We start from the raw sequence: 22498 nt of genomic DNA, 5'->3' as shown, positions 1-22498 counted from the left end.
GCCTTCTTTCCTTAAGGGCAGATGGCCCCCAAAGCATCTTGCTTCCAGCTCGTTGGGAAGCTAAGAAACAACTCGCTCTGCACAGTGCTCTAACAGCCTACAGGGAACATCTCTTACAAAGGCCTGTGAAACGCAGTTTCTTTGCAGGTCTGATCTGGCTGAAGTAGAACTTCTGCTGTGGGTGTGCTACATTGCCCTAGAGCTGCAAGGCACAAACTGCTGCCTTCTTTCCAAAGGGTGAGAAGGGCCCCAAAGCATCTTGCTTCCAGCTCTTTGGGAAGCTAAGAAACAACTCGCTCTGCACAGTGCTCTAACAGCCTACCGGGAACATCTCTTACAAAGGCCTGTGAAATGCAGTTTCTTTGCGGGCCTGATCTGGCAGAAGTAGAACTGCTGCTCTGGGTGTGCTACATTGCCCTAGAGCTGCAAGGCTCAAAGTGCTGCCTTCTTTCCAAAGGGGAAGATGAGTCCCAAAGCATTTTGCTTCCAGCTCTTTGGGAAGCTAAGAAACAACTCGCTCTGCACAGTGCTCTAACAGCCTACCGGGAACATCTCTTACAAAGGCCTGTGAAATGCAGTTTCTTTGCGGGCCTGATCTGGCAGAAGTAGAACTGCTGCTCTGGGTGTGCTACATTGCCCTAGAGCTGCAAGGCACAAAGTGCTGCCTTCTTCCCAAAGGGGAAGATGAGTCCCAAAGCATTTTGCTTCCAGCTCTTTGGGAAGCTAAGAAACAACTCGCTCTGCACAGTGCTCTAACAGCCTACCGGGAACATCTCTTACAAAGGCCTGTGAAACGCAGTTTCTTTGCAGGCCTGATCTGGCTGAAGTAGAACTTCTGCTCTGGGTGTGCTACATTGCCCTAGAGCTGCAAGGCACAAAGTGCTGCCTTCTTTCCTTAAGGGCAGATGGCCCCCAAAGCATCTTGCTTCCAGCTCTTTGGGAAGCTAAGAAAGAACACGCTCTGCACTGTGCTCTAACAGCCTACCGTGGATATCTCTTACAAAGGCCTGTGAAACGCAGTTTCTTTGCAGGCCTGATCTGGCTGAGGTAGAACTTCTGCTCTGGGTGTGCTACATTGCCTTAGAGCTGTAAGGCACAAAGTGATGCCTTCTTTCCAAAGTGTGCGAAGGGCCCCAAAGCATCTTGCTTCCAGCTCTTTGGGAAGCTAAGAAACAACTCGCTCTGCACAGTGTTCTAACAGCCTACCGGGAACATCTCTTACAAAGGCCTGTGAAATGCAGTTTCTTTGCGGGCCTGATCTGGCAGAAGTAGAACTTCTGCTCTGGGTGTGCTACATTGCCCTAGAGCTGCAAGGCTCAAAGTGCTGCCTTCTTTCCAAAGGGTCAGAAGGACCCCATGCATCTTGCTTCCAGCTCTTTGGGAAGCTAAGAAACAAGTCGCTCTGCACAGTGCTCTTACAGCCTACTGGGAACATGTTTTACAAAGGCCTGTGAAATGCGGTTTCTTTGCAGGCGTGATCTCCCTGAAGTAGAACTTCTGCTGTGCCATGTGCTACATTGCCCTAGAGGTGCAAGGCACCAAGTGCTGCCTTCTTTCCAAAGAGGGAGACTGGACCAAAAGGCTTTTGTTTCCAGCTCTTTGGGAAGCTAAGTGAAAACACGCTCTGCACAGTGCTCTTACAGCCTACCGGGAACATCTCTTACAAAGGCCTGTGAAACGAAGTTTCTTTGAAGGCCTCATCTGGCAGAAGTAGAAATTCTGCTCTGGGTGTGCTGCATCGCCCTAGAGCTGCAAGGCACAAAGTGCTGCGTTCTTTCCATAGGGGCATATGGGCCCCAAAGCATCTTGCTTCCAGCTCTCTGGGAAGCTAAGAAACTAGTCACTCTGCACAGTGCTCTTACAGCCTACCGGGAACATCTCTTACAAAGGCCTGTGAAACGAAGTATCTTTGCAGGTCTGATCTAGCTGAAGTAGAACTTCCTCTCTGGGTGTGCTACATTGCCCTAGAGCTGCAAGGCACAAAGTGCTGCCTTCTTTCCAAAGGGTGAGAAGGGCCCCAAAGCATCTTGCTTCCGGCTCTTTGGGAAGCTAAGAAACAACTCGCTCTGCACAGTGCTCTAACAGCCTACCGGGAACATCTCTTACAAAGGCCTGTGAAACGAATTTCTTTGCAAGCCTGACCCGGCAGAAGTAGAACATCTGCTCTGGGTGTGCTACATTTCCCTAGAGCTGCAAGGCACAAAGTGCTGCCTTCTTTACTTAACGGCAGATGGCCCCCAAAGCATCTTGCATCCAGCTCTTTGGGAAGCTAAGAAAGAACTCGCTCTGCACAGAGCTCTAACAGCCTACCGTGAATATCTCTTACAAAGGCCTGTGAAACGCAGTTTCTTTGCAGGCCTGATCTGGCTGAAGTAGAACTTCTGCTCTGGGTGTGCTACATTGCCCTAGAGCGCAAGGCACAAAGTGCTGCCTTCTTTACCTAACGGCAGATGGCCCCCAAAGCATCTTGCTTTCAGCTCTTTGGGAAGCTAAGAAACAACTCGCTCTGCACTGTGCTCTAACAGCCTACCGTGAATATCTCTTACAAAGGCCTGTGAAACGCAGTTTCTTTGCAGGCCTGATCTGGCTGAGGTAGAACTTCTGCTCTGGGTGTGCTACATTGCCTTAGAGCTGTAAGGCACAAAGTGATGCCTTCTTTCCAAAGTGTGCGAAGGGCCCCAAAGCATCTTGCTTCCAGCTCTTTGGGAAGCTAAGAAACAACTCGCTCTGCACAGTGTTCTAACAGCCTACCGGGAACATCTCTTACAAAGGCCTGTGAAATGCAGTTTCTTTGCGGGCCTGATCTGGCAGAAGTAGAACTTCTGCTCTGGGTGTGCTACATTGCCCTAGAGCTGCAAGGCTCAAAGTGCTGCCTTCTTTCCAAAGGGTCAGAAGGACCCCATGCATCTTGCTTCCAGCTCTTTGGGAAGCTAAGAAACAAGTCGCTCTGCACAGTGCTCTTACAGCCTACTGGGAACATGTTTTACAAAGGCCTGTGAAATGCGGTTTCTTTGCAGGCGTGATCTCCCTGAAGTAGAACTTCTGCTGTGCCATGTGCTACATTGCCCTAGAGGTGCAAGGCACCAAGTGCTGCCTTCTTTCCAAAGAGGGAGACTGGACCAAAAGGCTTTTGTTTCCAGCTCTTTGGGAAGCTAAGTGAAAACACGCTCTGCACAGTGCTCTTACAGCCTACCGGGAACATCTCTTACAAAGGCCTGTGAAACGAAGTTTCTTTGAAGGCCTCATCTGGCAGAAGTAGAAATTCTGCTCTGGGTGTGCTGCATCGCCCTAGAGCTGCAAGGCACAAAGTGCTGCGTTCTTTCCATAGGGGCATATGGGCCCCAAAGCATCTTGCTTCCAGCTCTCTGGGAAGCTAAGAAACTAGTCACTCTGCACAGTGCTCTTACAGCCTACCGGGAACATCTCTTACAAAGGCCTGTGAAACGAAGTATCTTTGCAGGTCTGATCTAGCTGAAGTAGAACTTCCTCTCTGGGTGTGCTACATTGCCCTAGAGCTGCAAGGCACAAAGTGCTGCCTTCTTTCCAAAGGGTGAGAAGGGCCCCAAAGCATCTTGCTTCCGGCTCTTTGGGAAGCTAAGAAACAACTCGCTCTGCACAGTGCTCTAACAGCCTACCGGGAACATCTCTTACAAAGGCCTGTGAAACGAATTTCTTTGCAAGCCTGACCCGGCAGAAGTAGAACATCTGCTCTGGGTGTGCTACATTTCCCTAGAGCTGCAAGGCACAAAGTGCTGCCTTCTTTACTTAACGGCAGATGGCCCCCAAAGCATCTTGCATCCAGCTCTTTGGGAAGCTAAGAAAGAACTCGCTCTGCACAGAGCTCTAACAGCCTACCGTGAATATCTCTTACAAAGGCCTGTGAAACGCAGTTTCTTTGCAGGCCTGATCTGGCTGAAGTAGAACTTCTGCTCTGGGTGTGCTACATTGCCCTAGAGCGCAAGGCACAAAGTGCTGCCTTCTTTACCTAACGGCAGATGGCCCCCAAAGCATCTTGCTTTCAGCTCTTTGGGAAGCTAAGAAACAACTCGCTCTGCACTGTGCTCTAACAGCCTACCGTGAATATCTCTTACAAAGGCCTGTGAAACGCAGTTTCTTTGCAGGCCTGATCTGGCTGAAGTAGAACTTCTGCTCTGGGTGTGCTACATTGCCTTAGAGCTGTAAGGCACAAAGTGATGCCTTCTTTCCAAAGTGTGCGAAGGGCCCCAAAGCATCTTGCTTCCAGCTCTTTGGGAAGCTAAGAAACAACTCGCTCTGCACAGTGTTCTAACAGCCTAACGGGAACATCTCTTACAAAGGCCTGTGATATGCAGTTTCTTTGCGGGCCTGATCTGGCAGAAGTAGAACTTCTGCTCTGGGTGTGCTACATTGCCCTAGAGCTACAAGGCTCAAACTGTGGCCTTCTTTCCAAAGGGTCAGAAGGACCCCAAAGCATCTTGCTTCCAGCTCTTTGGGAAGCTAAGAAACAAGTCGCTCTGCACAGTGCTCTTACAGCCTACTGGGAACATGTTTTACAAAGGCCTGTGAAATGCAGTTTCTTTGCAGGCGTGATCTCCCTGAAGTAGAACTTCTGCTGTGCCATGTGCTACATTGCCCTAGAGGTGCAAGGCGCCAAGTGCTGCCTTCTTTCCAAAGAGGGAGACTGGACCAAAAGGCTTTTGTTTCCAGCTCTTTGGGAAGCTAAGTGAAAACACGCTCTGCACAGTGCTCTTACAGCCTACCGGCAACATCTCTTACAAAGGCCTGTGAAACGAAGTTTCTTTGAAGGCCTCATCTGGCAGAAGTAGAAATTCTGCTCTGGGTGTGCTGCATCGCCCTAGAGCTGCAAGGCACAAAGTGCTGCGTTCTTTCCATAGGGGCATATGGGCCCCAAAGCATCTTGCTTCCAGCTCTCTGGGAAGCTAAGAAACTAGTCACTCTGCACAGTGCTCTTACAGCCTACCGGGAACATCTCTTACAAAGGCCTGTGAAACGAAGTTTCTTTGCAGGTCTGATCTAGCTGAAGTAGAACTTCCTCTCTGGGTGTGCTACATTGCCCTAGACCTGCAAGGCACAAAGTGCTGCCTTCTTTCCAAAGGGTGAGAAGGGCCCCAAAGCATCTTGCTTCCGGCTCTTTGGGAAGCTAAGAAACAACTCGCTCTGCACAGTGCTCTAACAGCCTACCGGGAACATCTCTTACAAAGGCCTGTGAAACGAATTTCTTTGCAAGCCTGACCCGGCAGAAGTAGAACATCTGCTCTGGGTGTGCTACATTTCCCTAGAGCTGCAAGGCACAAAGTGCTGCCTTCTTTACTTAACGGCAGATGGCCCCCAAAGCATCTTGCATCCAGCTCTTTGGGAAGCTAAGAAAGAACTCGCTCTGCACAGAGCTCTAACAGCCTACCGTGAATATCTCTTACAAAGGCCTGTGAAACGCAGTTTCTTTGCAGGCCTGATCTGGCTGAAGTAGAACTTCTGCTCTGGGTGTGCTACATTGCCCTAGAGCTGCAAGGCACAAAGTGCTGCCTTCTTTACCTAACGGCAGATGGCCCCCAAAGCATCTTGCTTTCAGCTCTTTGGGAAGCTAAGAAACAACTCGCTCTGCACTGTGCTCTAACAGCCTACCGTGAATATCTCTTACAAAGGCCTGTGAAACGCAGTTTCTTTGCAGGCCTGATCTGGCTGAAGTAGAACTTCTGCTCTGGGTGTGCTACATTGCCTTAGAGCTGTAAGGCACAAAGTGATGCCTTCTTTCCAAAGTGTGCGAAGGGCCCCAAAGCATCTTGCTTCCAGCTCTTTGGGAAGCTAAGAAACAACTCGCTCTGCACAGTGTTCTAACAGCCTAACGGGAACATCTCTTACAAAGGCCTGTGAAATGCAGTTTCTTTGCGGGCCTGATCTGGCAGAAGTAGAACTTCTGCTCTGGGTGTGCTACATTGCCCTAGAGCTGCAAGGCTCAAACTGTGGCCTTCTTTCCAAAGGGTCAGAAGGACCCCAAAGCATCTTGCTTCCAGCTCTTTGGGAAGCTAAGAAACAAGTCGCTCTGCACAGTGCTCTTACAGCCTACTGGGAACATGTTTTACAAAGGCCTGTGAAATGCAGTTTCTTTGCAGGCGTGATCTCCCTGAAGTAGAACTTCTGCTGTGCCATGTGCTACATTGCCGTAGAGGTGCAAGGCGCCAAGTGCTGCCTTCTTTCCAAAGAGGGAGACTGGACCAAAAGGCTTTTGTTTCCAGCTCTTTGGGAAGCTAAGTGAAAACACGCTCTGCACAGTGCTCTTACAGCCTACCGGGAACATCTCTTACAAAGGCCTGTGAAACGAAGTTTCTTTGAAGGCCTCATCTGGCAGAAGTAGAAATTCTGCTCTGGGTGTGCTGCATCGCCCTAGAGCTGCAAGGCACAAAGTGCTGCGTTCTTTCCATAGGGGCATATGGGCCCCAAAGCATCTTGCTTCCAGCTCTCTGGGAAGCTAAGAAACTAGTCACTCTGCACAGTGCTCTTACAGCCTACCGGGAACATCTCTTACAAAGGCCTGTGAAACGAAGTTTCTTTGCAGGTCTGATCTAGCTGAAGTAGAACTTCCTCTCTGGGTGTGCTACATTGCCCTAGACCTGCAAGGCACAAAGTGCTGCCTTCTTTCCAAAGGGTGAGAAGGGCCCCAAAGCATCTTGCTTCCGGCTCTTTGGGAAGCTAAGAAACAACTCGCTCTGCACAGTGCTCTAACAGCCTACCGGGAACATCTCTTACAAAGGCCTGTGAAACGAATTTCTTTGCAAGCCTGACCCGGCAGAAGTAGAACATCTGCTCTGGGTGTGCTACATTTCCCTAGAGCTGCAAGGCACAAAGTGCTGCCTTCTTTACTTAACGGCAGATGGCCCACAAAGCATCTTGCTTCCAGCTCTTTGGGAAGCTAAGAAAGAACTCGCTCTGCACAGAGCTCTAACAGCCTACCGTGAATATCTCTTACAAAGGCCTGTGAAACGCAGTTTCTTTGCAGGCCTGATCTGGCTGAAGTAGAACTTCTGCTCTGGGTGTGCTACATTGCCCTAGAGCTGCAAGGCACAAAGTGCTGCCTTCTTTACCTAACGGCAGATGGCCCCCAAAGCATCTTGCTTTCAGCTCTTTGGGAAGCTAAGAAACAACTCGCTCTGCACTGTGCTCTAACAGCCTACCGTGAATATCTCTTACAAAGGCCTGTGAAACGCAGTTTCTTTGCAGGCCTGATCTGGCTGAAGTAGAACTTCTGCTCTGGGTGTGCTACATTGCCCTGGAGCTGCAAGGCACAAAGTGCTGCCTTCTTCCCAAAGGGTGAGAAGGGCCCCAAAGCATCTTGCATCCGTCTCTTTGGGAAGCTAAGAAACAACTCGCTCTGCAAAGTGTTCTAACAGCCTACCGGGAACATCTCTTACAAAGGCCTGTGAAACGCAGTTTCTTGGCGGGCCTGATCTGGCAGAAGTAGAACTTCTGCTCTGGGTCTGCTACATTGCCCTAGAGCTGAAAGTCACAAAGTGCTGCCTTCTTTCCTTAAGGGCAGATGGCCCCCAAAGCATCTTGCTTCCAGCTCGTTGGGAAGCTAAGAAACAACTCGCTCTGCACAGTGCTCTAACAGCCTACAGGGAACATCTCTTACAAAGGCCTGTGAAACGCAGTTTCTTTGCAGGTCTGATCTGGCTGAAGTAGAACTTCTGCTGTGGGTGTGCTACATTGCCCTAGAGCTGCAAGGCACAAACTGCTGCCTTCTTTCCAAAGGGTGAGAAGGGCCCCAAAGCATCTTGCTTCCAGCTCTTTGGGAAGCTAAGAAACAACTCGCTCTGCACAGTGCTCTAACAGCCTACCGGGAACATCTCTTACAAAGGCCTGTGAAATGCAGTTTCTTTGCGGGCCTGATCTGGCAGAAGTAGAACTGCTGCTCTGGGTGTGCTACATTGCCCTAGAGCTGCAAGGCACAAAGTGCTGCCTTCTTTCCAAAGGGGAAGATGAGTCCCAAAGCATTTTGCTTCCAGCTCTTTGGGAAGCTAAGAAACAACTCGCTCTGCACAGTGCTCTAACAGCCTACCGGGAACATCTCTTACAAAGGCCTGTGAAACGCAGTTTCTTTGCAGGCCTGATCTGGCTGAAGTAGAACTTCTGCTCTGGGTGTGCTACATTGCCCTAGAGCTGCAAGGCACAAAGTGCTGCCTTCTTTCCTTAAGGGCAAATGGCCCCCAAAGCATCTTGCTTCCAGCTCTTTGGGAAGCTAAGAAAGAACACGCTCTGCACTGTGCTCTAACAGCCTACCGTGGATATCTCTTACAAAGGCCTGTGAAACGCAGTTTCTTTGCAGGCCTGATCTGGCTGAAGTAGAACTTCTGCTCTGGGTGTGCTACATTGCCTTAGAGCTGTAAGGCACAAAGTGATGCCTTGTTTCCAAAGTGTGCGAAGGGCCCCAAAGCATCTTGCTTCCAGCTCTTTGGGAAGCTAAGAAACAACTCGCTCTGCACAGTGTTCTAACAGCCTACCGGGAACATGTCTTACAAAGGCCTGTGAAATGCAGTTTCTTTGCGGGCCTGATCTGGCAGAAGTAGAACTTCTGCTCTGGGTGTGCTACATTGCCCTAGAGCTGCAAGGCTCAAAGTGCTGCCTTCTTTCCAAAGGGTCAGAAGGACCCCAAAGCATCTTGCTTCCAGCTCTTTGGGAAGCTAAGAAACAAGTCGCTCTGCACAGTGCTCTTACAGCCTACTGGGAACATGTTTTACAAAGGCCTGTGAAATGCAGTTTCTTTGCAGGCGTGATCTCCCTGAAGTAGAACTTCTGGTCTGCCATGTGCTACATTGCCCTAGAGGTGCAAGGTACCAAGTGCTGCCTTCTTTCCAAAGAGGGAGACTGGACCAAAAGGCTTTTGTTTCCAGCTCTTTGGGAAGCTAAGTGAAAACACGCTCTGCACAGTGCTCTTACAGCCTACCGGGAACATCTCTTACAAAGGCCTGTGAAACGAAGTTTCTTTGAAGGCCTCATCTGGCAGAAGTAGAAATTCTGCTCTGGGTGTGCTGCATCGCCCTAGAGCTGCAAGGCACAAAGTGCTGCGTTCTTTCCATAGGGGCATATGGGCCCCAAAGCATCTTGCTTCCAGCTCTCTGGGAAGCTAAGAAACTAGTCACTCTGCACAGTGCTCTTACAGCCTACCGGGAACATCTCTTACAAAGACCTGTGAAACGAAGTTTCTTTGCAGGTCTGATCTAGCTGAAGTAGAACTTCCTCTCTGGGTGTGCTACATTGCCCTAGACCTGCAAGGCACAAAGTGCTGCCTTCTTTCCAAAGGGTGAGAAGGGCCCCAAAGCATCTTGCTTCCGGCTCTTTGGGAAGCTAAGAAACAACTCGCTCTGCACAGTGCTCTAACAGCCTACCGGGAACATCTCTTACAAAGGCCTGTGAAACGAATTTCTTTGCAAGCCTGACCCGGCAGAAGTAGAACATCTGCTCTGGGTGTGCTACATTTCCCTAGAGCTGCAAGGCACAAAGTGCTGCCTTCTTTACTTAACGGCAGATGGCCCCCAAAGCATCTTGCTTCCAGCTCTTTGGGAAGCTAAGAAAGAACTCGCTCTGCACAGAGCTCTAACAGCCTACCGTGAATATCTCTTACAAAGGCCTGTGAAACGCAGTTTCTTTGCAGGCCTGATCTGGCTGAAGTAGAACTTCTGCTCTGGGTGTGCTACATTGCCTTAGAGCTGTAAGGCACAAAGTGATGCCTTCTTTCCAAAGTGTGCGAAGGGCCCCAAAGCATCTTGCTTCCAGCTCTTTGGGAAGCTAAGAAACAACTCGCTCTGCACAGTGTTCTAACAGCCTACCGGGAACATCTCTTACAAAGGCCTGTGAAATGCAGTTTCTTTGCGGGCCTGATCTGGCAGAAGTAGAACTTCTGCTCTGGGTGTGCTACATTGCCCTAGAGGTGCAAGGCTCAAACTGCGGCCTTCTTTCCAAAGGGTCAGAAGGACCCCAAAGCATCTTGCTTCCAGCTCTTTGGGAAGCTAAGAAACAAGTCGCTCTGCACAGTGCTCTTACAGCCTACTGGGAACATGTTTTACAAAGGCCTGTGAAATGCAGTTTCTTTGCAGGCGTGATCTCCCTGAAGTAGAACTTCTGCTGTGCCATGTGCTACATTGCCCTAGAGGTGCAAGGCACCAAGTGCTGCCTTCTTTCCAAAGAGGGAGACTGGACCAAAAGGCTTTTGTTTCCAGCTCTTTGGGAAGCTAAGTGAAAACACGCTCTGCACAAGGCTCTTACAGGCTACCGGGAACATCTCTTACAAAGGCCTGTGAAACGAAGTTTCTTTGAAGGCCTCATCTGGCAGAAGTAGAAATTCTGCTCTGGGTGTGCTGCATCGCCCTAGAGCTGCAAGGCACAAAGTGCTGCGTTCTTTCCATAGGGGCATATGGGCCCCAAAGCATCTTGCTTCCAGCTCTCTGGGAAGCTAAGAAACTAGTCACTCTGCACAGTGCTCTTACAGCCTACCGGGAACATCTCTTACAAAGGCCTGTGAAACGAAGTTTCTTTGCAGGTCTGATCTAGCTGAAGTAGAACTTCCTCTCTGGGTGTGCTACATTGCCCTAGACCTGCAAGGCACAAAGTGCTGCCTTCTTTCCAAAGGGTGAGAAGGGCCCCAAAGCATCTTGCTTCCGGCTCTTTGGGAAGCTAAGAAACAACTCGCTCTGCACAGTGCTCTAACAGCCTACCGGGAACATCTCTTACAAAGGCCTGTGAAACGAATTTCTTTGCAAGCCTGACCCGGCAGAAGTAGAACATCTGCTCTGGGTGTGCTACATTTCCCTAGAGCTGCAAGGCACAAAGTGCTGCCTTCTTTACTTAACGGCAGATGGCCCCCAAAGCATCTTGCTTCCAGCTCTTTGGGAAGCTAAGAAACAAGTGTCTCTGCACAGTGCTCTTACAGCCTACTGGGAACATGTTTTACAAAGGCCTGTGAAATGCAGTTTCTTTGCAGGCGTGATCTCCCTGAAGTAGAACTTCTGCTGTGCCATGTGCTACATTGCCCTAGAGGTGCAAGGCACCAAGTGCTGCCTTCTTTCCAAAGAGGGAGACTGGACCAAAAGGCTTTTGTTTCCAGCTCTTTGGGAAGCTAAGTGAAAACACGCTCTGCACAAGGCTCTTACAGGCTACCGGGAACATCTCTTACAAAGGCCTGTGAAACGAAGTTTCTTTGAAGGCCTCATCTGACAGAAGTAGAAATTCTGCTCTGGGTGTGCTGCATCGCCCTAGAGCTGCAAGGCACAAAGTGCTGCGTTCTTTCCATAGGGGCATATGGGCCCCAAAGCATCTTGCTTCCAGCTCTCTGGGAAGCTAAGAAACTAGTCACTCTGCACAGTGCTCTTACAGCCTACCGGGAACATCTCTTACAAAGGCCTGTGAAACGAAGTTTCTTTGCAGGTCTGATCTAGCTGAAGTAGAACTTCCTCTCTGGGTGTGCTACATTGCCCTAGACCTGCAAGGCACAAAGTGCTGCCTTCTTTCCAAAGGGTGAGAAGGGCCCCAAAGCATCTTGCTTCCGGCTCTTTGGGAAGCTAAGAAACAACTCGCTCTGCACAGTGCTCTAACAGCCTACCGGGAACATCTCTTACAAAGGCCTGTGAAACGAATTTCTTTGCAAGCCTGACCCGGCAGAAGTAGAACATCTGCTCTGGGTGTGCTACATTTCCCTAGAGCTGCAAGGCACAAAGTGCTGCCTTCTTTACTTAACGGCAGATGGCCCCCAAAGCATCTTGCTTCCAGCTCTTTGGGAAGCTAAGAAAGAACTCGCTCTGCACAGAGCTCTAACAGCCTACCGTGAATATCTCTTACAAAGGCCTGTGAAACGCAGTTTCTTTGCAGGCCTGATCTGGCTGAAGTAGAACTTCTGCTCTGGGTGTGCTACATTGCCATAGAGCTGCAAGGCACAAAGTGCTGCCTTCTTTACCTAACGGCAGATGGCCCCCAAAGCATCTTGCTTTCAGCTCTTTGGGAAGCTAAGAAACAACTCGCTCTGCACTGTGCTCTAACAGCCTACCGTGAATATCTCTTACAAAGGCCTGTGAAACGCAGTTTCTTTGCAGGCCTGATCTGGCTGAAGTAGAACTTCTGCTCTGGGTGTGCTACATTGCCCTGGAGCTGCAAGGCACAAAGTGCTGCCTTCTTCCCAAAGGGTGAGAAGGGCCCCAAAGCATCTTGCATCCGGCTCTTTGGGAAGCTAAGAAACAACTCGCTCTGCACAGTGTTCTAACAGCCTACCGGGAACATCTCTTACAAAGGCCTGTGAAATGCAGTTTCTTTGCGGGCCTGATCTGGCAGAAGTAGAACTTCTGCTCTGGGTCTGCTACATTGCCCTAGAGCTGAAAGTCACAAAGTGCTGCCTTCTTTCCTTAAGGGCAGATGGCCCCCAAAGCATCTTGCTTCCAGCTCGTTGGGAAGCTAAGAAACAACTCGCTCTGCACAGTGCTCTAACAGCCTACAGGGAACATCTCTTACAAAGGCCTGTGAAACGCAGTTTCTTTGCAGGTCTGATCTGGCTGAAGTAGAACTTCTGCTCTGGGTGTGCTACATTGCCCTAGAGCTGCAAGGCACAAAGTGCTGCCTTCTTTCCAAAGGGTGAGAAGGGCCCCAAAGCATCTTGCTTCCAGCTCTTTGGGAAGCTAAGAAACAACTCGCTCTGCACAGTGCTCTAACAGCCTACCGGGAACATCTCTTACAAAGGCCTGTGAAATGCAGTTTCTTTGCGGGCCTCATCTGGCTGAAGTAGAACTGCTGCTCTGGGTGTGCTACATTGCCCTAGAGCTGCAAGACACAAAGTGCTGCCTTCTTTCCAAAGGGTCAGAAGGACCCCAAAGCATCTTGCTTCCAGCTCTTTGGGAAGCTAAGAAACAAGTCGCTCTGTACAGTGCTCTTACAGCCTACTGGGAACATGTTTTACAAAGGCCTGTGAAATGCAGTTTCTTTGCAGGCGTGATCTCCCTGAAGTAGAACTTCTGGTCTGCCATGTGCTACATTGCCCTAGAGGTGCAAGGTACCAAGTGCTGCCTTCTTTCCAAAGAGGGAGACTGGACCAAAAGGCTTTTGTTTCCAGCTCTTTGGGAAGCTAAGTGAAAACACGCTCTGCACAGTGCTCTTACAGCCTACCGGGAACATCTCTTACAAAGGCCTGTGAAACGAAGTTTCTTTGAAGGCCTCATCTGGCAGAAGTAGAAATTCTGCTCTGGGTGTGCTGCATCGCCCTAGAGCTGCAAGGCACAAAGTGCTGCGTTCTTTCCATAGGGGCATATGGGCCCCAAAGCATCTTGCTTCCAGCTCTCTGGGAAGCTAAGAAACTAGTCACTCTGCACAGTGCTCTTACAGCCTACCGGGAACATCTCTTACAAAGACCTGTGAAACGAAGTTTCTTTGCAGGTCTGATCTAGCTGAAGTAGAACTTCCTCTCTGGGTGTGCTACATTGCCCTAGACCTGCAAGGCACAAAGTGCTGCCTTCTTTCCAAAGGGTGAGAAGGGCCCCAAAGCATCTTGCTTCCGGCTCTTTGGGAAGCTAAGAAACAACTCGCTCTGCACAGTGCTCTAACAGCCTACCGGGAACATCTCTTACAAAGGCCTGTGAAACGAATTTCTTTGCAAGCCTGACCCGGCAGAAGTAGAACATCTGCTCTGGGTGTGCTACATTTCCCTAGAGCTGCAAGGCACAAAGTGCTGCCTTCTTTACTTAACGGCAGATGGCCCCCAAAGCATCTTGCTTCCAGCTCTTTGGGAAGCTAAGAAAGAACTCGCTCTGCACAGAGCTCTAACAGCCTACCGTGAATATCTCTTACAAAGGCCTGTGAAACGCAGTTTCTTTGCAGGCCTGATCTGGCTGAAGTAGAACTTCTGCTCTGGGTGTGCTACATTGCCTTAGAGCTGTAAGGCACAAAGTGATGCCTTCTTTCCAAAGTGTGCGAAGGGCCCCAAAGCATCTTGCTTCCAGCTCTTTGGGAAGCTAAGAAACAACTCGCTCTGCACAGTGTTCTAACAGCCTACCGGGAACATCTCTTACAAAGGCCTGTGAAATGCAGTTTCTTTGCGGGCCTGATCTGGCAGAAGTAGAACTTCTGCTCTGGGTGTGCTACATTGCCCTAGAGGTGCAAGGCTCAAACTGCGGCCTTCTTTCCAAAGGGTCAGAAGGACCCCAAAGCATCTTGCTTCCAGCTCTTTGGGAAGCTAAGAAACAAGTCGCTCTGCACAGTGCTCTTACAGCCTACTGGGAACATGTTTTACAAAGGCCTGTGAAATGCAGTTTCTTTGCAGGCGTGATCTCCCTGAAGTAGAACTTCTGCTGTGCCATGTGCTACATTGCCCTAGAGGTGCAAGGCACCAAGTGCTGCCTTCTTTCCAAAGAGGGAGACTGGACCAAAAGGCTTTTGTTTCCAGCTCTTTGGGAAGCTAAGTGAAAACACGCTCTGCACAAGGCTCTTACAGGCTACCGGGAACATCTCTTACAAAGGCCTGTGAAACGAAGTTTCTTTGAAGGCCTCATCTGGCAGAAGTAGAAATTCTGCTCTGGGTGTGCTGCATCGCCCTAGAGCTGCAAGGCACAAAGTGCTGCGTTCTTTCCATAGGGGCATATGGGCCCCAAAGCATCTTGCTTCCAGCTCTCTGGGAAGCTAAGAAACTAGTCACTCTGCACAGTGCTCTTACAGCCTACCGGGAACATCTCTTACAAAGGCCTGTGAAACGAAGTTTCTTTGCAGGTCTGATCTAGCTGAAGTAGAACTTCCTCTCTGGGTGTGCTACATTGCCCTAGACCTGCAAGGCACAAAGTGCTGCCTTCTTTCCAAAGGGTGAGAAGGGCCCCAAAGCATCTTGCTTCCGGCTCTTTGGGAAGCTAAGAAACAACTCGCTCTGCACAGTGCTCTAACAGCCTACCGGGAACATCTCTTACAAAGGCCTGTGAAACGAATTTCTTTGCAAGCCTGACCCGGCAGAAGTAGAACATCTGCTCTGGGTGTGCTACATTTCCCTAGAGCTGCAAGGCACAAAGTGCTGCCTTCTTTACTTAACGGCAGATGGCCCCCAAAGCATCTTGCTTCCAGCTCTTTGGGAAGCTAAGAAACAAGTGTCTCTGCACAGTGCTCTTACAGCCTACTGGGAACATGTTTTACAAAGGCCTGTGAAATGCAGTTTCTTTGCAGGCGTGATCTCCCTGAAGTAGAACTTCTGCTGTGCCATGTGCTACATTGCCCTAGAGGTGCAAGGCACCAAGTGCTGCCTTCTTTCCAAAGAGGGAGACTGGACCAAAAGGCTTTTGTTTCCAGCTCTTTGGGAAGCTAAGTGAAAACACGCTCTGCACAAGGCTCTTACAGGCTACCGGGAACATCTCTTACAAAGGCCTGTGAAACGAAGTTTCTTTGAAGGCCTCATCTGGCAGAAGTAGAAATTCTGCTCTGGGTGTGCTGCATCGCCCTAGAGCTGCAAGGCACAAAGTGCTGCGTTCTTTCCATAGGGGCATATGGGCCCCAAAGCATCTTGCTTCCAGCTCTCTGGGAAGCTAAGAAACTAGTCACTCTGCACAGTGCTCTTACAGCCTACCGGGAACATCTCTTACAATGGCCTGTGAAACGAAGTTTCTTTGCAGGTCTGATCTAGCTGAAGTAGAACTTCCTCTCTGGGTGTGCTACATTGCCCTAGACCTGCAAGGCACAAAGTGCTGCCTTCTTTCCAAAGGGTGAGAAGGGCCCCAAAGCATCTTGCTTCCGGCTCTTTGGGAAGCTAAGAAACAACTCGCTCTGCACAGTGCTCTAACAGCCTACCGGGAACATCTCTTACAAAGGCCTGTGAAACGAATTTCTTTGCAAGCCTGACCCGGCAGAAGTAGAACATCTGCTCTGGGTGTGCTACATTTCCCTAGAGCTGCAAGGCACAAAGTGCTGCCTTCTTTACTTAACGGCAGATGGCCCCCAAAGCATCTTGCTTCCAGCTCTTTGGGAAGCTAAGAAAGAACTCGCTCTGCACAGAGCTCTAACAGCCTACCGTGAATATCTCTTACAAAGGCCTGTGAAACGCAGTTTCTTTGCAGGCCTGATCTGGCTGAAGTAGAACTTCTGCTCTGGGTGTGCTACATTGCCCTAGAGCTGCAAGGCACAAAGTGCTGCCTTCTTTACCTAACGGCAGATGGCCCCCAAAGCATCTTGCTTTCAGCTCTTTGGGAAGCTAAGAAACAACTCGCTCTGCACTGTGCTCTAACAGCCTACCGTGAATATCTCTTACAAAGGCCTGTGAAACGCAGTTTCTTTGCAGGCCTGATCTGGCTGAAGTAGAACTTCTGCTCTGGGTGTGCTACATTGCCCTGGAGCTGCAAGGCACAAAGTGCTGCCTTCTTCCCAAAGGGTGAGAAGGGCCCCAAAGCATCTTGCATCCGGCTCTTTGGGAAGCTAAGAAACAACTCGCTCTGCACAGTGTTCTAACAGCCTACCGGGAACATCTCTTACAAAGGCCTGTGAAATGCAGTTTCTTTGCGGGCCTGATCTGGCAGAAGTAGAACTTCTGCTCTGGGTCTGCTACATTGCCCTAGAGCTGAAAGTCACAAAGTGCTGCCTTCTTTCCTTAAGGGCAGATGGCCCCCAAAGCATCTTGCTTCCAGCTCGTTGGGAAGCTAAGAAACAACTCGCTCTGCACAGTGCTCTAAGAGCCTACAGGGAACATCTCTTACAAAGGCCTGTGAAACGCAGTTTCTTTGCAGGTCTGATCTGGCTGAAGTAGAACTTCTGCTCTGGGTGTGCTACATTGCCCTAGAGCTGCAAGGCACAAAGTGCTGCCTTCTTTCCAAAGGGTGAGAAGGGCCCCAAAGCATCTTGCTTCCAGCTCTTTGGGAAGCTAAGAAACAACTCGCTCTGCACAGTGCTCTAACAGCCTACCGGGAACATCTCTTACAAAGGCCTGTGAAATGCAGTTTCTTTGCGGGCCTCATCTGGCTGAAGTAGAACTGCTGCTCTGGGTGTGCTACATTGCCCTAGAGCTGCAAGACACAAAGTGCTGCCTTCTTTCCAAAGGGGCAGATGAGTCCCAAAGCATTTTGCTTCCAGCTCTTTGGGAAGCTGAGAAACAACTCGCTCTGCACAGTGCTCTAACAGCCTACCGGGAACATCTCTTACAAAGGCCTGTGAAACGCAGTTTCTTTGCGGGCCTGATCTGGCAGAAGTAGAACTTCTGCTCTGGGTGTGCTACATTGCCCTAGAGCTGCAAGGCACAAAGTGCTGCCTTCTTTCCAAAGGGGCAGATGATTCCCAAAGCATCTTGCTTCCAGCTCTTTGGGAAGCTAAGAAACAAGTCGCTCTGCACAGTGCTCTTACGACCTACTGGGAACATCTCTTACAAAGGCCTGTGAAATGCAGTTTCTTTGCAGGCGTGATCTCCCTGAAGTAGAACTTCTGGTCTGCCATGTGCTACATTGCCCTAGAGGTGCAAGGCACCAAGTGCTGCCTTCTTTCCAAAGAGGGAGACTGGACCAAAAGGCTTTTGTTTCCAGCTCTTTGGGAAGCTAAGTGAAAACACGCTCTGCACAGTGCTCTTACAGCCTACCGGGAACATCTCTTACAAAGGCCTGTGAAACGAAGTTTCTTTGAAGGCCTCATCTGGCAGAAGTAGAAATTCTGCTCTGGGTGTGCTGCATCGCCCTAGAGCTGCAAGGCACAAAGTGCTGCGTTCTTTCCATAGGGGCATATGGGCCCCAAAGCATCTTGCTTCCAGCTCTCTGGGAAGCTAAGAAACTAGTCACTCTGCACAGTGCTCTTACAGCCTCCCGGGAACATCTCTTACAAAGGCCTGTGAAACGAAGTTTCTTTGTAGGTCAGATCTAGCTGAAGTAGAACTTCCTCTCTGGGTGTGCTACATTGCCCTAGAGCTGCAAGGCACAAAGTGCTGCCTTCATTCCAAAGGGTGAGAAGGGCCCCAAAGCATCTTGCTTCCGGCTCTTTGGGAAGCTAAGAAACAACTCGCTCTGCACAGTGCTCTAACAGCCTACCGGGAACATCTCTTACAAAGGCCTGTGAAACGAATTTCTTTGCAAGCCTGACCCGGCAGAAGTAGCACATCTGCTCTGGGTGTGCTACATTGCCCTAGAGCTGCAAGGCACAAAGTGCTGCCTTCTTTCCTTAAGGGCAGATGGCCCCCAAAGCATCTTGCTTCCAGCTCGTTGGGAAGCTAAGAAACAACTCGCTCTGCACAGTGCTCTAACAGCCTACAGGGAACATCTCTTACAAAGGCCTGTGAAACGCAGTTTCTTTGCAGGTCTGGTCTGGCTGAAGTAGAACTTCTGCTGTGGGTGTGCTACATTGCCCTAGAGCTGCAAGGCACAAAGTGCTGCCTTCTTTCCAAAGGGTGAGAAGGGCCCCAAAGCATCTTGCTTCCAGCTCTTTGGGAAGCTAAGAAACAACTCGCTCTGCACAGTGCTCTAACAGCCTACCGGGAACATCTCTTACAAAGGCCTGTGAAACGCAGTTTCTGTGCAGGCCTGATCTGGCTGAAGTAGAACTTCTGCTCTGGGTGTGCTACATTGCCCTAGAGCTGCAAGGCACAAAGTGCTGCCTTCTTTCCTTAAGGGCAGATGGCCCCCAAAGCATCTTGCTTCCAGCTCTTTGGGAAGCTAAGAAAGAACACGCTCTGCACTGTGCTCTAACAGCCTACCGTGGATATCTCTTACAAAGGCCTGTGAAACGCAGTTTCTTTGCAGGCCTGATCTGGCTGAAGTAGAACTTCTGCTCTGGGTGTGCTACATTGCCCTAGAGCTGCAAGGCACAAAGTGCTGCCTTCTTTCCTTAAGGGCAGATGGCCCCCAAAGCATCTTGCTTCCAGCTCGTTGGGAAGCTAAGAAACAACTCGCTCTGCACAGTGCTCTAACAGCCTACAGGGAACATCTCTTACAAAGGCCTGTGAAACGCAGTTTCTTTGCAGGTCTGATCTGGCTGAAGTAGAACTTCTGCTGTGGGTGTGCTACATTGCCCTAGAGCTGCAAGGCACAAACTGCTGCCTTCTTTCCAAAGGGTGAGAAGGGCCCCAAAGCATCTTGCTTCCAGCTCTTTGGGAAGCTAAGAAACAACTCGCTCTGCACAGTGCTCTAACAGCCTACCGGGAACATCTCTTACAAAGGCCTGTGAAATGCAGTTTCTTTGCGGGCCTGATCTGGCAGAAGTAGAACTGCTGCTCTGGGTGTGCTACATTGCCCTAGAGCTGCAAGGCACAAAGTGCTGCCTTCTTCCCAAAGGGGAAGATGAGTCCCAAAGCATTTTGCTTCCAGCTCTTTGGGAAGCTACGAAACAACTCGCTCTGCACAGTGCTCTAACAGCCTACCGGGAACATCTCTTACAAAGGCCTGTGAAACGCAGTTTCTTTGCAGGCCTGATCTGGCTGAAGTAGAACTTCTGCTCTGGGTGTGCCACATTGCCCTAGAGCTGCAAGGCACAAAGTGCTGCCTTCTTTCCTTAAGGGCAGATGGCCCCCAAAGCATCTTGCTTCCAGCTCTTTGGGAAGCTAAGAAAGAACACGCTCTGCACTGTGCTCTAACAGCCTACCGTGGATATCTCTTACAAAGGCCTGTGAAACGCAGTTTCTTTGCAGGCCTGATCTGGCTGAAGTAGAACTTCTGCTCTGGGTGTGCTACATTGCCTTAGAGCTGTAAGGCACAAAGTGATGCCTTCTTTCCAAAGTGTGCGAAGGGCCCCAAAGCATCTTGCTTCCAGCTCTTTGGGAAGCTAAGAAACAACTCGCTCTGCACAGTGTTCTAACAGCCTACCGGGAACATCTCTTACAAAGGCCTGTGAAATGCAGTTTCTTTGCGGGCCTGATCTGGCAGAAGTAGAACTTCTGCTCTGGGTGTGCTACATTGCCCTAGAGCTGCAAGGCTCAAACTGCGGCCTTCTTTCCAAAGGGTCAGAAGGACCCCAAAGCATCTTGCTTCCAGCTCTTTGGGAAGCTAAGAAACAAGTCGCTCTGCACAGTGCTCTTACAGCCTACTGGGAACATGTTTTACAAAGGCCTGTGAAATGCAGTTTCTTTGCAGGCGTGATCTCCCTGAAGTAGAACTTCTGCTGTGCCGTGTGCTACATTGCCCTAGAGGTGCAAGGCACCAAGTGCTGCCTTCTTTCCAAAGAGGGAGACTGGACCAAAAGGCTTTTGTTTCCAGCTCTTTGGGAAGCTAAGTGAAAACACGCTCTGCACAGTGCTCTTACAGCCTACCGGGAACATCTCTTACAAAGGCCTGTGAAACGAAGTTTCTTTGAAGGCCTCATCTGGCAGAAGTAGAAATTCTGCTCTGGGTGTGCTGCATCGCCCTAGAGCTGCAAGGCACAAAGTGCTGCGTTCTTTCCATAGGGGCATATGGGCCCCAAAGCATCTTGCTTCCAGCTCTCTGGGAAGCTAAGAAACTAGTCACTCTGCACAGTGCTCTTACAGCCTACCGGGAACATCTCTTACAAAGGCCTGTGAAACGAAGTTTCTTTGCAGGTCTGATCTAGCTGAAGTAGAACTTCCTCTCTGGGTGTGCTACATTGCCCTAGACCTGCAAGGCACAAAGTGCTGCCTTCCTTCCAAAGGGTGAGAATGGCCCCAAAGCATCTTGCTTCCGGCTCTTTGGGAAGCTAAGAAACAACTCGCTCTGCACAGTGCTCTAACAGCCTACCGCGATCATCTCTTACAAAGGCCTGTGAAACGAATTTCTTTGCAAGCCTGACCCGGCAGAAGTAGAACATCTGCTCTGGGTGTGCTACATTTCCCTAGAGCTGCAAGGCACAAAGTGTTGCCTTCTTTACTTAACGGCAGATGGCCCCCAAAGCATCTTGCTTCCAGCTCTTTGGGAAGCTAAGAAAGAACTCGCTCTGCACAGAGCTCTAACAGCCTACCGTGAATATCTCTTACAAAGGCCTGTGAAACGCAGTTTCTTTGCAGGCCTGATCTGGCTGAAGTAGAACTTCTGCTCTGGGTGTGCTACATTGCCCTAGAGCTGCAAGGCACAAAGTGCTGCCTTCTTTACCTAACAGCAGATGGCCCCCAAAGCAGCTTGCTTTCAGCTCTTTGGGAAGCTAAGAAACAACTCGCTCTGCACTGTGCTCTAACAGCCTACTGTGAATATCTCTTACAAAGGCCTGTGAAACGCAGTTTCTTTGCAGGCCTGATCTGGCTGAAGTAGAACTTCTGCTCTGGGTGTGCTACATTGCCCTGGAGCTGCAAGGCACAAAGTGCTGCCTTCTTCCCAAAGGGTGAGAAGGTCCCCAAAGCATCTTGCATCCGGCTCTTTGGGAAGCTAAGAAACAACTCGCTCTGCACAGTGTTCTAACAGCCTACCGGGAACATCTCTTACAAAGGCCTGTGAAATGCAGTTTCTTTGCGGGCCTGATCTGGCAGAAGTAGAACTTCTGATCTGGGTCTGCTACATTGCCCTAGAGCTTAAAGTCACAAAGTGCTGCCTTCTTTACTTAACGGCAGATGGCCCCCAAAGCATCTTGCTTCCAGCTCTTTGGGAAGCTAAGAAACAACTCGCTCTGCACAGTGCTCTAACAGCCTACCGGGAACATCTCTTACAAAGGCCTGTGAAATGCAGTTTCTTTGCGGGCCTGATCTGGCTGAAGTAGAACTGCTGCTCTGGGTGTGCTACATTGCCCTAGAGCTGCAAGGCACAAAGTGCTGCCTTCTTTCCAAAGGGGTAGATGAGTCCCAAAGCATTTTGCTTCCAGCTCTTTGGGAAGCTGAGAAACAACTCGCTCTGCACAGTGCTCTAACAGCCTACCGGGAACATCTCTTACAAAGGCCTGTGAAACGCAGTTTCTTTGCGGGCCTGATCTGGCAGAAGTAGAACTTCTGCTCTGGGTGTTCTACATTGCCCTAGAGTTACAAGGCACAAAGTGCTGCCTTCTTTCCAAAGGGGCAGATGATTCCCAAAGCATCTTGCTTCCAGCTCTTTGGGAAGCTAAGAAACAACTCGCTCTGCACAGTGCTCTAACAGCCTACCGGGAACATCTCTTACAAAGGCCTGTGAAATGCAGTTTCTTTGCAGGCCTGATCTGGCTGAAGTAGAACTGCTGCTCTGGGTGTGCTACATTGCCCTAGAGCTGCAAGGCACAAAGTGCTGCCTTCTTTCCAAAGGGGCAGATGAGTCCCAAAGCATTTTGCTTCCAGCTCTTTGGGAAGCTGAGAAACAACTCTCTCTGCACAGTGCTCTAACAGCCTACCGGGAACATCTCTTACAAAGGCCTGTGAAACGCAGTTTCTTTGCAGGCCTGATCTGGCTGAAGTAGAACTTCTGCTCTGGGTGTGCTACATTGCCCTAGAGCTGCAAGGCACAAAGTGCTGCCTTCTTTCCTTAAGGGCAGATGGCCCCCAAAGCATCTTGCTTCCAGCTCGTTGGGAAGCTAAGAAACAACTCGCTCTGCACAGTGCTCTAACAGCCTACCGTGGATATCTCTTACAAAGGCCTGTGAAATGCAGTTTCTTTGCAGGCGTGATCTCCCTGAAGTAGAACTTCTGGTCTGC

Source organism: Equus asinus, chromosome 1 (genome assembly GCF_041296235.1).
Source record: "Equus asinus isolate D_3611 breed Donkey chromosome 1, EquAss-T2T_v2, whole genome shotgun sequence".
NCBI lineage: Eukaryota > Metazoa > Chordata > Mammalia > Perissodactyla > Equidae > Equus > Equus asinus.
The sequence above is the reverse complement of the archived record's forward strand: the minus strand, read 5'-3'. Positions refer to the sequence as shown.